Consider the following 14,160-nt stretch of genomic DNA (forward strand, 5'->3'; position numbering starts at 1 on the left):
ATTTTAATTGAATATTACAAGAAGAATTAAATAACACATTAAAATCTAATAAATAAGCCTGATTAAAATATGTAGCATCTAAAAATGGTCAAAATCAGTTTTTTCAGTGCAGGATATAGAAGGTGTTACCACAGAAGGCATGAGGAAGCACAGTGAGGGTTCTGTTTTCAAGGCACAGGAATCTTAGAATACAATGTCTTACAATATTATAAAACCTTACAATAGCTCAGTGCTCTGAGAGAAACTCTGGAGTGGCGTTGATCTGACTGACTTATAACAAATAACTATTCATCATAATTTTGTCATATGTGGTCTTCACTTATTTTTTTTTATTTAAATCCTGCCCTATCTTACATTTAAATGGTTTTACATTCTGTTTGTGCTGCTCTCTGTAATATTATACCCTACTGAAGTTGACACAGCAAACTAATTTTCTGCAGCGATTTTGTGAGTGAAAAGTAATCATGAAAATCTGACTTTAATCTTAGCTTTGCAGTTGTGTCTAATTTTGAATATATTGAATAATTGCTCTGTGTGTTTGTGAGAGTGAGTGAAAGAGAGCGAGAGAGAAAGAGAAATGTGTTCTGATGTGTCATCATTTCTCTCCCAGGCTGCGTGGGTGTGATCTCACAGATGAAAGCTGTAGAGTTCTGTCCTCAGTTCTCAGCTCAAACTCCTCCAGTCTGAGAGAACTGGACCTGAGTGTTAATAACCTGCAGGATTCAGGAGTGAAGCTGCTCTCTGCTGGACTGGAGAATCCACACTGTACACTGGAGACACTCAGGTCAGATCATCACTTTCACATTCTGTTTATCTAATTGATATTATTATTATTAAAAACATAATACAACCTCAAATTAGAAAATGTTGGGATGGTACAGAAGGAGCCACCTTAAATAGCCGTGGCCGTGTGAATGGCGTATGAATGGCGTGAGGTTGCCCTTTGTATGGCGTGCTTCCCGGCTCCCTCTCCTGCCAGAAAGGCGTGTCAAGATTTTACAGGACACACAACCTATTTATTCATTTACCTAGGTACCACTAGATAGTGCTTTGTTCCCCAGAACACGTTAACACAAGCCAGCAATATCGTTGCAATCACATGATTTTAACAACCCACCTCTCCCCCGCCGAACTGAGGCTATCAAACTGCACTAAAGAGATGAAGATGGCAGCTTAATGGACCTTATTCTGGGTAAGTGGTGACTTTTTTTTTTATAAAATTTGTTTGTGGTAGTTTACAGTTTATTTACCAGTTTAGTTTTTTTATCGCCTGTTTTAAAAATCACTGGCAGCACCAGCAGCGGTCAGATGTGACTTTAAGGAACTTAAGCCCAATCCCAATTCTACCCCTTACCCCTACACTTAGCCCTACCCCTCCGTTTGGCGCGTTCACGTGAAGGGGTAGGGGTGTCTGATTTCTCTTTTGGTTGGAGGGGTAGGGGTAAGGGGAAGGGCCAGATAGCCCTCCAAACGAAGATTTTTCTTTAAAAAAAGGGGTAGAAAATAAAATTGGGATTGGGCTTTAATGTTCTGTTTACTAAGTCTAGAGTTAACATTACAGCTTACTGTCAGTGTCACAAACTCACAATTTCACTCCTCTTTCCGTTAAAAAGACGCTAAAGCTTTAAAAATACTATTAATGTCACTATTACAAAAGCTGCACTACTCGAAAAACATATAAAAAAGATTGTTTGTACTCTCTGAACATGTCTTCGGAAAGAGTGTTGTCTGGATTTAGATAAATTGAGCATTTATTTACTCTTGGGGTAAGAGTTAAGGGTGGGGAAGGTGTGTGTGTGTGGGGGGCGGCTTCAATACTTGGTAAGTTATAGTTTGGCTTCAGAGATGAACTAATGCTCTTATATGAATGTGTTATATCGCTTAACGTATTTGTATGAAAAGTGTAAAGTAAGTTCCCGGTTACTTTAATGCAGATGTTAATACAGACAGTGGCTAACTCTAACAAAACGTTCACTGGGTAACATTAGCACAGGCAGTTTATTTACATTCCAGAATTCTCAAAAACAGTATTTTACACTCTGTGGTAAATAGGTTTATTAATATATTTTATTTTTATCAAAACTATATATTCTGTAAAGTTTATTTATCTTTGTCTTCACTAAATTCTCCTGTTGTCTTTAATCAGAGCTCCGCTGTGGAGGATCGGGGGGTCAGACGGATGACGGCTGGCCTTTTGGAGCTTCTGGAGGAGCCTGAACAAGCTGTTGAGGGAGCTGTAGGAGGGATGACGTCACAGTGCAACAGCTTTAGAATGATGTTTGGTCAGGTCTATATTCTAAACTATATATATATAATTGCAAAACATCTGATACTTTGGGGGAAACAAAGAATTAAACTGTTTCATCTTTAATAGTTTTTAAAAATGGATATTTTAATATAAAAGAACCAGATAGAGACTAATAAGCAGCAGGTGTTATTGGGGTATTTAACTGACCTTTAAGCAAAAATACAACATGTATTCAGCTGTTTTATACAAATTACTGTTTCAACTTTGACTGGTTTTAGAAGAATTCATATTTTTAAGTCATGTTTGCGTGTTTTAATTGTTGAGGAATTTTTGGGGGATTTAAAAAAAAAACATTTACTTGAACCAACTACTTCAATGGGCAGAAAATGGGAGACAACTTTGTTTTAAATAGTCAAAAAATTATTATTATTGGTCATAGCAACAAACGAAAATAACAGTTAAACACTTGATTATATATATATATCTGCCCTAGTTTTTTTCTCAGTATAAATAAATGTTTTTGTTTTTTAAAACTCTATCAAAAGAGCAAACTTATGAGAAGTGGACTGTGAGAAAACTCAATGGAGAATACTGACTATGAGATGGTGCTTATTGCTCAGTGTTTTTTTGGCGGGGGGAGGGGTTATTTAGACTTGTCTGTGCGCAAATGTATTTGTGTTAAAGCCAACGGAGAAATGAAGGAGCGCACACAGACACACCTCTCCATCCACAAATGCTTACCTGTGGCACTTTAACTGTTGTCTTGTAAATCGGTGATTAAACCTATGAACACAAGCGCATGGTCTATTTTTGCCCTTAATTAAAATACATCAATATGCTGTTGCGTAAGGTAATAAGCCATATTTAAAACAAAACAACCAGGTAGTACAGAACGTGTTTTATGCATTACGGTACTTTGTATAACCAAGTGCCCTAAAACATAGCTACAGTGTACAAACAAAGAGTGTGCACTGGGGGAGATTGGAAGATGAATGAGGATACCTCATTTACAAGACAAAAGATGGTCAGACGTGTGAATACGCATCTCCGCTTTGCTCTTTTGTGTGTGTGTGTGTGTGTGTGTGTGTGTCTTTGTGTTCAGGGGTGCATTTAAATTCAGTCTGTCTGAATCTTTATAAACAACAAGTTGGGAAATCATGTTTGAGAAAACGTAATTTAAAAACAACAATTAAACACTTAATAATTTGCGTCTGTGCTATTTTGTGCTTAAGTGACTCATATTTATTTTTTTCTCAGTTTATAAAATGATTTAAGTTTTAAGAACTTTATTAAAAGAACAAGGATAAAACTTAGGAGGGGTGGAACGTGACAAAGGTAAGGTGAGAAATCTCAGTGGAGAATGTACTGACTCCGCCCACTACTGACTGTTAGATTTTGCTAAGATAGGTTTCCTTTGACCTGTCGGTGCGAAAATGTGTTTGTGTTAAAGCCAGCTCAGGCAAGCCTGACGAATTCAGAAGCACACACACACACACACACCCACACCTGTGGCACTTTAACCATTGGTGCATAAACATTGTCTTGTAATTAGCTGATTAAACCTATGAACAAAGCTGTACAAACGAAATACCAAAAAGACACATGGTCTATTTTGTCCTCAAGTGAAGTACATCAATACGTTAATAATTTGCCATAGACAGTGTTTATTTTTCTGAATATTACAAAATAGCCATGTCCAATGTGCATCAGTGCATCTTTAATAAGGCTTATTGGTTTCGAGTCAGAAGTAAAATTAATGAAAGACTGAGAAGCCCCCGTTAACTTGACCCTGAACAGCCACGGACTGGCTTTAACAATAATTGATGATTGTTTTTGTATTTATGTTTTTTGTTTATATTTTTAAATGTTCAAATAAACCGTGATTTTCAGAGTATATAATTTGTTGTGTCATCTGTTTACAGCATTGGCTGATTTTGTGATTGAGACCCATGGATTACAATGAAATAATTTTTATTAGTAGTAAGCCAGGCTTAAGTAACCTTGCATAAATCACAAAATAAGCCCGCACTCTCTCTCTCTCACACACACACACACACCTAGCACATAAAATTGCATAAAACTAAATGAAACTAGGGCAAAAAATATAAGCAGTGAAAAATACAGTATACTGTAGGTGATTCCTGTCCTGCGATAACAGGCGCTAACACTCTGAAACTTTTTAGTTCTTTTAGTATTGTTTTCAAGTGTGAATGTTTATGGAGATTTAATCTGTCTCTGCTGCCGCATCTATTCACAGTTGTGATAAGTGATTAATTCCCCATCAGATCTTTGACTAAAGAAATACTGACTGTATGGGCAGATATTTGTTTCAGATATTATGCACCATTAATTGATTTGTTATGCCAATTTTTGACTATCAGCAAAAATAGTCAACAGCGAAAACAATCAAAAATATAAGGAATAAAAAAACAAGAAGAAGTTACATTTTGAGCATTGTAATGCTCAAAATGTAATGTAAAATACATAATATTTGTAATGTAAAATAAAGTAATGTAAAATACATAGCCTGCATTTATATTCCGTACCTACAGCAATCAGTATAAATAAATTACAGATGTTACCATGTCTTTCAGGATTATTAAGGATGTCTTGAAAAAAACTAGTTTAATGAATTGATTAATTAATTACTTTTAAATAGCATAAGCATCATGGGTTGTGTATTGAGTGAATAAAAAATCTGTTTAATAATCTTTTTTTTTTTTTACCATATCATCTATTTATGAAACTATGTTGTCAATGTAAGAACTGCCTATATATGAACATACTGTATAAGCCTGCCTGGACACTGCAGTTAACTGAAGCAGTCAATGCTCCACCTGACGGAATTATACAGCATTGCAACAATCTTATTGAAAAGCACATGGGGGCGTTTATGGGGCGGGGCATTGTTAACTGCGTCATTGCGGGGATCACATTCTGTGCACGGATCGTGCATGGACTTGTCATGGTTCCCTGTTGGACCCGCCATGGTCCAGGCGGCTGATTAACATGGCTCCTACTGTATGTAAAATAAAAACTGAAAATAGAGATTTGTAAATAATTTAAATTCATTGAAAACAATACAACAATTTACCTGCCCCACCAAGGCTGAAAGGACACTGGACCACTGCACAGGCAGTTCCGGCTCAGAGGGAGGTTGCGTTGGACAGACCAATCAATGGCCAATCTACAGCAATGCACTTAGTCGACTACAGTGCAGCATTTAACACTATAATTCCCTCCAAAGACACCACCAAGCTGGAGCACCAGGGACGCAGCCCATCTCTGTGTCAGTGGATCTCTAATTTCCTGACTGGCAGACCAAAGGCAGTAAGGATGGGCAGACATGTCTCAGCCTCCCTCACCCTTAGCACTGGAGCCCCTAGGGTTGTGTTCTGAGCCCCCTGTTGTACTCAGGACGTTGTGGTGGGCCTGATCTCTGACAATGATGAGACAGCATACCTAAAGGAAATTAGAAATCTGGAGAACTGGTGCCAGGGAAACAACCTCCTCTTGAATGTCAGCAAGACAAAGGAGCTGATAGCAGACTTTAGTACAAAGCAGGTGATGAATTACCTGACCCCTGTGATCAACGAGAGCCCAGTGGAGAGAGTGAACAGCTTCAGATACCTCTATGTTCACACCAAGCAGGACCTGTCATGGTCCTGTCGCATCAACACTGTGGTGAAAAAGGCATGCTGAGACGCTTAAGAGACTTTGACTGCCCTTTAAGGTGCTTAGGAACTTTGACTCCTCAAGGCCAGGATAATCATGAAGGACCTCAGCCACCCCAACAATGGCTGTTTTCTCTGTTGCGGTCAGGGGTGGGTGTTGGGTGGATGTTAAAACATTTCACTGCATATCATACAGTGTATGACTGTGTGTGTATGACAGTGTGTGTAAAAAATGCATTTGGAAAACCCTAGTAATTAAAACAAATATATAAAGAACATATAATTTAGAACTTGGCACCCTACCTCATTTCCCAAAGTCTCCTGGAATAGGCTCCAGGCCTTACCACAACCCTGCACAGTGGTATAGATGAATGAATATTTTAGTGTGACTCTCGTGTTTGAGATGTCAGTGTTCTGATGTATTATCATTTTTCTTCCAGGCTGTGTCGATGTGACCTCACAGAGGAAAGCTGTAGAGTTCTGTCCTCAGTTATCAGCTCAAACTCCTCCAGTCTGAAAGACCTAGACTTGAGTGATAATAAGCTGCAGGATTCTGGAGTGAAGCTGCTCTCTACTGAACTGGAGAATCCACACTGTACACTGGAGAAATTGAGGTCAGATCATCAATAATATTGTGGATAGAAATTTAACACACAAACACACACACACACACACACACACACACTTGATTTGCAATTAATTATAGAAAACCAATTGTAATTCCTCCACAGCAATGTGTAAGATTTGTTAACAGTTATCGCAAACTCTTGATAGTAGTTGTTGACATCAAGGGTGACACAACAAGTTATTACTTTAAGGGGGCAGTCACTTTTTCACATAGGCCAGATAGGTTTGGACAACTTTTTCCCCCCTTAATAATTAACTCATCATTTTAAAATTGCATTTTGTATTTACTTGGGTTGTATTTATGCAATTTTACAATTTTTGATGATCTGATAAACCAGTCTGCACACCACAAGATAAGCGGGCTTAGTTGTGACTCTTAGTTGCCAATGCAAACAGTTTTACATTTTATAATTATATAACTAAACACAATGGTTTGAATGTTTCAACACCCCACCCCCCATAAAGGTAATTTAATATCACACAGTCTATGCAAAATACGACCCCTGCCCCCAACACACAAACAGTTCATGTAAAATGTTCTGTGTAAAAAAAATAATAATATATGTGCATGTTTGTAGTTTAGGTTTCTGAAATAGTATCATAATTTACCATAATTTCTCTCCCAGTCTGCATGGGTGTGATCTCACGGATGAAAGCTGTAGAGTTCTGTCCTCAGTTCTCAGCTCAAACTCCTCCAGTCTGAGAGAACTGGACCTGAGTAACAATAACCTGCAGGATTCAGGAGTGAAGCTGCTCTCTGCTGGACTGGAGAATCCACACTGTACACTGGAGACACTCAGGTCAGATCATCACTTTCACATTCTGTTTATCTAATTGATATTATTATTGAAAACATAATACAACCCTTTGGATGGCGTGATCCCCACACGTGATTATGTTTCTAGGAAAGGATCAAATACTTCAATAATGATATGAAAACAAGATAAAAAATAACTTTATAAGGACTGGAATATATTACAATAGAGAAAAATGCTCTTTATGTTGAAATCAACTGCAGATTTTATTTTGTGTGTGTGGAAGAGAGAGTACAACAAACTTTATTAAGTTATTAAGTTAAGGGCAGGGACATAGCTACAGGTAAGAAAAAGCAGAGTGAAAAAGCCAACTAAAATAAATGGTTAGTTTATCTCCAAAACATAGAGTAGACAACAGGTAAATCCAAGCACGAATGTTAAGTATCCCTTATATGAAGCATTCAACCATCTCAAGGAAAGTGGAAGCAAGTATGCACAGTAATAGTTCAGTCATGAGAGCAGGATGCAACAGCTGAGACATCAGGTGGGGTCAATGACCATGTAAATCCAATGAAATTCAATTCAATTCAATTCAATTCAATTTTATTTATATAGCGCTTTTAACAATGGTCATTGTCCCAAAGCAGCTTCACAAGAAAAAAATGAAAGATTTTTTTTTTTTTTTTTTTTTTAAGAAAGAAAAGAAAATATTTTGAAGTGTGTATGTGTGAGAAAAATGTGTCTAGATAATAATTAAATGAATGAATGATGAATGAAATGTCTCTGATGAGCAAGCCAAGGGTGACGGCGACAGTGGCAAGGAAAAACTCCCTGAGATGGCAATAGGAAGAAACCTTGAGAGGAACCAGACTCAGCAGGGAACCCATCCTCATCTGGGTGATAACAGATAGAAATAACATCAAGTGTGTTGTGCAGGTGAAAGTTCAATATATCAGAAGTTGTGTAGATTAGGTTCAGCAGTAGGTGCAGAGGGCAGATGGGGTCAGATCACTGGAAGCACAGGAGCAGGATGTGTAGCTCCAGCCATCATAAAGCAGAATCTAGCTGGAGCAGGTCCTTCTCAAGATGCTTTAGAAACCTCGCAGGGTTGGCCTTTGTCTACTGAAGCTGGCACAATCTCCAGATGTCTCAGGATGGGTAGAAAAATACAGAAAAGATGGAGAGAATTAGCGTAGTTGCCATTCAGGATAAGTGTAATGGAGTATGAGGTTATGGGTTGAGTTACGCGTATGCCAGATTAAAGAGATGCGTCTTGAGCCTACTTTTGAATTGGGAAACCGTGTCTGCTCCCCGAACAGTGTCTGGAAGGCTATTCCAAAGCTTTGGAGCCAAATATGAAAATGCCCTGCCCCCTTTTGTAGATTTTAAAATTCTGGGAATTACCAGAAGTCCAGAGTTTTGTGATCTTAAGGGACGTGGTGGATTATAGCGTATCAAAAGACTGGTTAGGTATGAGGGAGCTAAACCATTTAAAGCCTTGTATGTAAGTAGTACTATTTTGTAATTAATTATAAATTGAACAGGTAGCCAGTGCAGGGATGATAATATAGGTGTTATATGATCATATTTTCTGGATCTAGTGAGAACCCTGGCGGCTGCATTTTGGACTAACTGTAGCTTGTTTATTGAGGATGCAGGACAACCACCTAGTAATGCATTACAATAGTCCAGTCTGGAGGTCATGAATGCATGAACTAGCTTTTCTGCATCAGATACGGATAGGATACTCCTAAGTTTGGCAATATTTCTAAGATGGAAAAAGGCTGTTTTTGTGATATTGGAAATATGATTTTCAAAAGACAAGTTGCTGTCTAATATCACGCCCAGGTCTTTTACTGTTGAGCTAGTAGTAACAGTACATCCTTCTAAACGCAGGCTGAATTGTGAAAGCTGTTGTGTGCTGGTTTTTGGGCCGATGAGTAATATCTCTGTCTTATCTAAATTTAGTAAAAGAAAGTTATTGGTCATCCAATCTTTTATGTCCTGGACACACTCTGTTAATCTAGACAACTTGGGTATTTCATCTGGTTTTGTTGAGATGTATAATTGGGTATCATCAGCATAACAATGGAAACTAATCCCATGCCTTCTAATGATGTTTCCCAGGGGAAGCATGTAAATTGAGAACAGGAGAGGTCCTAAAACTGACCCTTGTGGGACACCATATTTCACTGGCATTACATCAGACGGTACTCCATTTAGATCTACAAAATGGTATCGATCAGACAGGTATGATCTAAACCATTTTAATGCCTGCCCCTGAATACCTATATGATTTTGTAGGCGGTCTATGAGAATATTATGATCTATGGTGTCGAATGCAGCACTTAGATCAAGTAAGACTAATATTGAGATGCAGCCTTGGTCTGAAGCTAAAAACAAGTCGTTTGCAATCTTAACTAGTGCAGTTTCTGTACTATGATGTGGCCTGAAACCTGACTGAAATTCTTCTAGGATGTTGTTTTCCTGCAAGAATGTGCATATTTGAGCTGATACTACTTTTTCTAATATTTTTGATATGAACGGAAGGTTTGAAATCGGTCTATAATTTGTTATTTCATTCGCATCCAAATTAGATTTTTTAAGAAGCGGCTTAATAACTGCCAGCTTCAAAGGTTTAGGGACGTGACCTAGATATAATGAAGAATTAATAATGTTTAAAATTGGCTCTCCAACTGTAAGCATCACTTCTTTTAAAAATCTGGTTGGTATTGGGTCTAACAAGGCACGTTGTTGATTTAGCTGAGGTGATAAGTTTATACAGCTCTTCCTGTCCTATACCTGTAAAGCACTGAAAATCTACATGTGAAGCTCTTGGCTGAACTAGATTATGAGATGCTATTAGAGGTTGAACCTCTGTTATTTTCTTCCTTATGCTATCGATTTTTTCATTAAAGAAGTCCATAAAATCTTCACTACTAAAATGTTGTGGAGTACTCTCTGCAGGCATCTTAGGTTTTGTTAGGCAGGCTACTGTACTAAATAAGAACTTGGGATTGTTTTGGTTTATGGATATAGCCCAATTCAGAGTTTCTGCTCTCAAGATGCTGTGCCATGCCTTAACTGCAGCTGCCTTTAGCTGCTGCTTGCTTGTGGGACTTTCTGGCTTCAGTCTTGTCTTCAGTAAGTAAAAAGCATGCTCTGGTGGGTTCAGTTGAAATCAGGTTGGGATAAAGCTAAAAGTCCAATGAGTCTCTTCAATAATGCAGAATGAGTTGGTAAATCCATGTGTGTCTTTGTGCTAGGAGCCTAAAGCTCTTTTGCATTTTCAAAAAAGATCTTTCATGCAGTATGTTATGTAGCTGTATGTGAACTATCTGCAAAGTTGTGACGCCGACAGTGCACTATAGGCACTTTAGTGTCTATAAAAAAAAAAAGAGTCGGCTCACATTCGCTTAAACGAGTCATTAGCAATAAAAATCTTTTTCTGTTACGGATCCATGTCACTAAGTAACATATTTGCATAATGTCCGCCCACGTTCTACGTCACGAACATCTTGCCCGCCATCTTACAATTAACGTTACCACACTCTTAACATATGACACTTACCACTGAAAAACGTCCTGCTCCAGTCATGCTTGCAAAACAGTTTCTTGTCGATGTGCCACTTCAACCGTTTCATCGAGGCCATCTTTTCTATGTATTTACGAGTCTCCAGAGCTGTTCTTCAGTTATGGCAATGGGCGTTTTGTTTTCCAACACACGCTGTAGTGGTAGACCAATCATAAAGGACCGCACCATCTGACCAATCGCAGCAGTGAGGGCTCACGGAAAGGAGGGGTTTAGACAGACTGATTCTTCGAACTGCTTCCCACGAGTCGTTTACGAATCATTTAAAAATGGGGTAAAATTAAATCTATTTTTACATACATGGAAACCTGTTTTAAAAGACTCATAAAGCAATATTAGCAACCTCTAAAATGGCATAATAGGGGCACTTTAAATTAATTTTAGGATGTCTTGTTAATTCATCTAAACCCCCCTACAGTATTTGCCAACAGCGCACACTGTTTGATAAATTTACACCTATCGTGAATGAAATGTGAGAACAGATTTCGCAAAATCTTATGACACAATGCTTGCTCTGAAGGACTATACTCGACAAGAATATAGAAAATAAGAATAATATTTATAATAAGGTAATTCATTAAATAATAAAATTATATCAAATAAGAACTTTATCTAAAAGCCAGACCAAACAAATTTCTCACTTACTGCTGAAGTAGTTAAATATGCTCATACTGTAGATACGTAGGTTACATTTTAAAAGTACCATCACACAAACTACAAAGTGCATGTAATGTACAATATGAATAAAACAGTATTAGAAAAAATAGTACCCAACAACCTTTCGTCAAACTGAATCTTGACAGTTTTATTGCCCCTTTTATGACCTTTTAGTTGACCTTCGGATGACCTTTAGGATTTTTATGACCTGGAGTTTTTAATAAAAGGGTGGTGTAACGATGCTTATGCATTGGACATCATTAAATTTTTTATGTTGATGCGAGAAGTTGATTGTAGGTGTTTAGTGTTTTGTTTTATTAGTATTATTATCATTATTATCGGTGAAAATGAATGCTTATGAGGGTATAATTTTGGAGCTGTCTTTGATGGCTGTGTATGAGTCGTCTTTAACTAGAGTGCAGAAGAAACGTGTTATGAAACGTGTTACGTAGCTTCCTGTTTTCGTATCGTTGCCGCGAAAGTTTGTGTTAGCGTTTAAATTACATACTTTTTTTTCATTTATACAATAATAATATTAATAGCAACTAGTTTTTACATCTCACACTATTTGGCTTCGCCTTTTTCTGCGCTTTTTGGAGAACGCGCAAGTTTCTTTTTCTAAAAACAACAAACGGAATTCAGCTCCAAACAACTACAACTCCGACTCAGGTACGTTATCATGTCCAATATTCAGCTTGTTCAGTGTGTAGAGTGCAGGATGTTTAGACATTCTTCCTCCGTCGTTAGCGGTAATTTTATTTGTGATAGGTGTGTGTTAGTGAGCACTCTGACGGAGAAGATATCAGCGTTAGAGGAGCGCATCCAGACTTTAGAGAGGGTTAGAGAGCGTGAGAGCAGCGTTATTCCCGTAGCGGACAGTCTGGGTGCCGCAGGCGGAGATAACCAGCCCCCGACTCCGGCATTAGAGCCCTCACAGCGGGGCGAGTGGGTGACGACTCGGCGGCATACTCGTTCAGCCAAAGCTAACGCTAAGGCTAGCCCACCGGAGCACACCTCTTCTGCGCTTCACGTGTCCAACAGGTTTGCTCTCCTCAGTGATGCACCCTCTGAGAAACCTGAAAGAGCTCTGGTTATAGGAGACTCTATAATGAGACACGTGAAATTAGCTAGACCTTTAGGGGCGCCAGCGGCAGTGGTTAGGTGTATCCCGGGAGCCAGAGCACCGGACATAGCAGGTAATCTCAGGGCTCTAGGACAGCACAGGTTCTCTAAGATAGTAGTACATGCTGGAGCTAACGATATACGCCTTCGTCAGTCTGAGGTTAGTAAGAATAACTTTATAGAGGTGTTTAAATTAGCGAAGGCGATGTCCGATGGAGTAGTATGCTCTGGTCCCATCCCAATGAGACGTTGTGACATAACTTACAGCAGGTTATGGTCGCTGAACCGCTGGATGTCCAGGTGGTGCTCCGAAAACAACGTGGGCTTCATAGATAATTGGAAGACCTTTGAGGGCAAAGCTGGCCTGTTAGGGCGGGACGGTGTCCATCCCACTCGGGAAGGTGCTGCTCTCATTTCTTGTAGTATAGCTCATAGTCTTAGAAAAGGCCTAGTTAATCGGTGACAATCCAGAGCCCAGGCCAGGGAGCAGACAGACAGGCTAAACCAACCGTCTGCTAGCTGCATAGAGTCGTCACTCAGGGTTCACTCTATTGAGACTGTGTCTGTTCCCCGAGCTAAAATCAAATTTAGAAAGACTCAGAAAGTCTGTTTTAGTAATATTAGATCTCTCGCATCTAAAGCAGTTATAGTTAATGAAATTATCACAGATCAGGAGTTTGATATACTCTGTTTAACAGAAACCTGGATTAAACAGGACGAGTATGTAGCTCTAAATGAAGCTAGTCCTCCTGGATACAGCTACATACACCAGCCTCGGTTAACTGGTAGAGGAGGAGGCGTCGCAGTTATTCACAATGATAATTTGACTATTGTACAAAAACACAGACACAAATTTAATTCATTTGAAATTCTTTATAGTAACATAAGTGTATTTAACTATATTAAGTCAGCTCAGTCGATCCCGCTAATTGTCATTTACAGACCTCCAGGGCCGTACTCGCAATTTCTTAGTGAATTTGCAGATTTCCTCTCAAACCTAGTCGTTTCTGTAGACAAAATGTTAATTGCTGGAGATTTTAATATTCATTTTGAAAACCCAGAAGACTCTCTGAGAACTGCATTTATGTCTATACTGGACTCGGTAGGAGTAAATCAGTGTGTAGTAGGACCCACTCATAAAGCAGGTCATACTTTAGATTTAATAATATTATTTGGATTAAGTATAAAAAATTTATTCACAATACCACTATCTGAAGTTATCTCAGATCACTATCTTGTCTCAATTCAAGTGTGTCACAATAATAATGTACACATAGCGCCGCGCTACCGTATAAAACGTACATTCACATCAACTACCAAACAGAGTTTTATCAGTAATCTCCCAGAGTTCCCAACTACGATTAGATCACCGTCTGACCCCACAGAACTCGATCAGGCGACTGAATATTTAGAGTCGACATTTCGCTATACCCTAGATAATGTAGCTCCAGTCAAGAGAAAAATTATTAGAGATAAAAAACTTGC

At 38.6% G+C, this 14,160-nt stretch overlaps 1 pseudogene; it reads left to right on the forward strand.

Moving 5' to 3' along the window:
* LOC128520725 (NACHT, LRR and PYD domains-containing protein 3-like) overlaps nucleotides 1-14,160 on the forward strand; it is a 73,343-nt pseudogene that overhangs the window by 13,961 nt on the left and 45,222 nt on the right.

This window comes from Clarias gariepinus, chromosome 4 (assembly GCF_024256425.1).
Source record: "Clarias gariepinus isolate MV-2021 ecotype Netherlands chromosome 4, CGAR_prim_01v2, whole genome shotgun sequence".
In the NCBI taxonomy this organism is placed as follows: Eukaryota; Metazoa; Chordata; class Actinopteri; order Siluriformes; family Clariidae; genus Clarias; species Clarias gariepinus.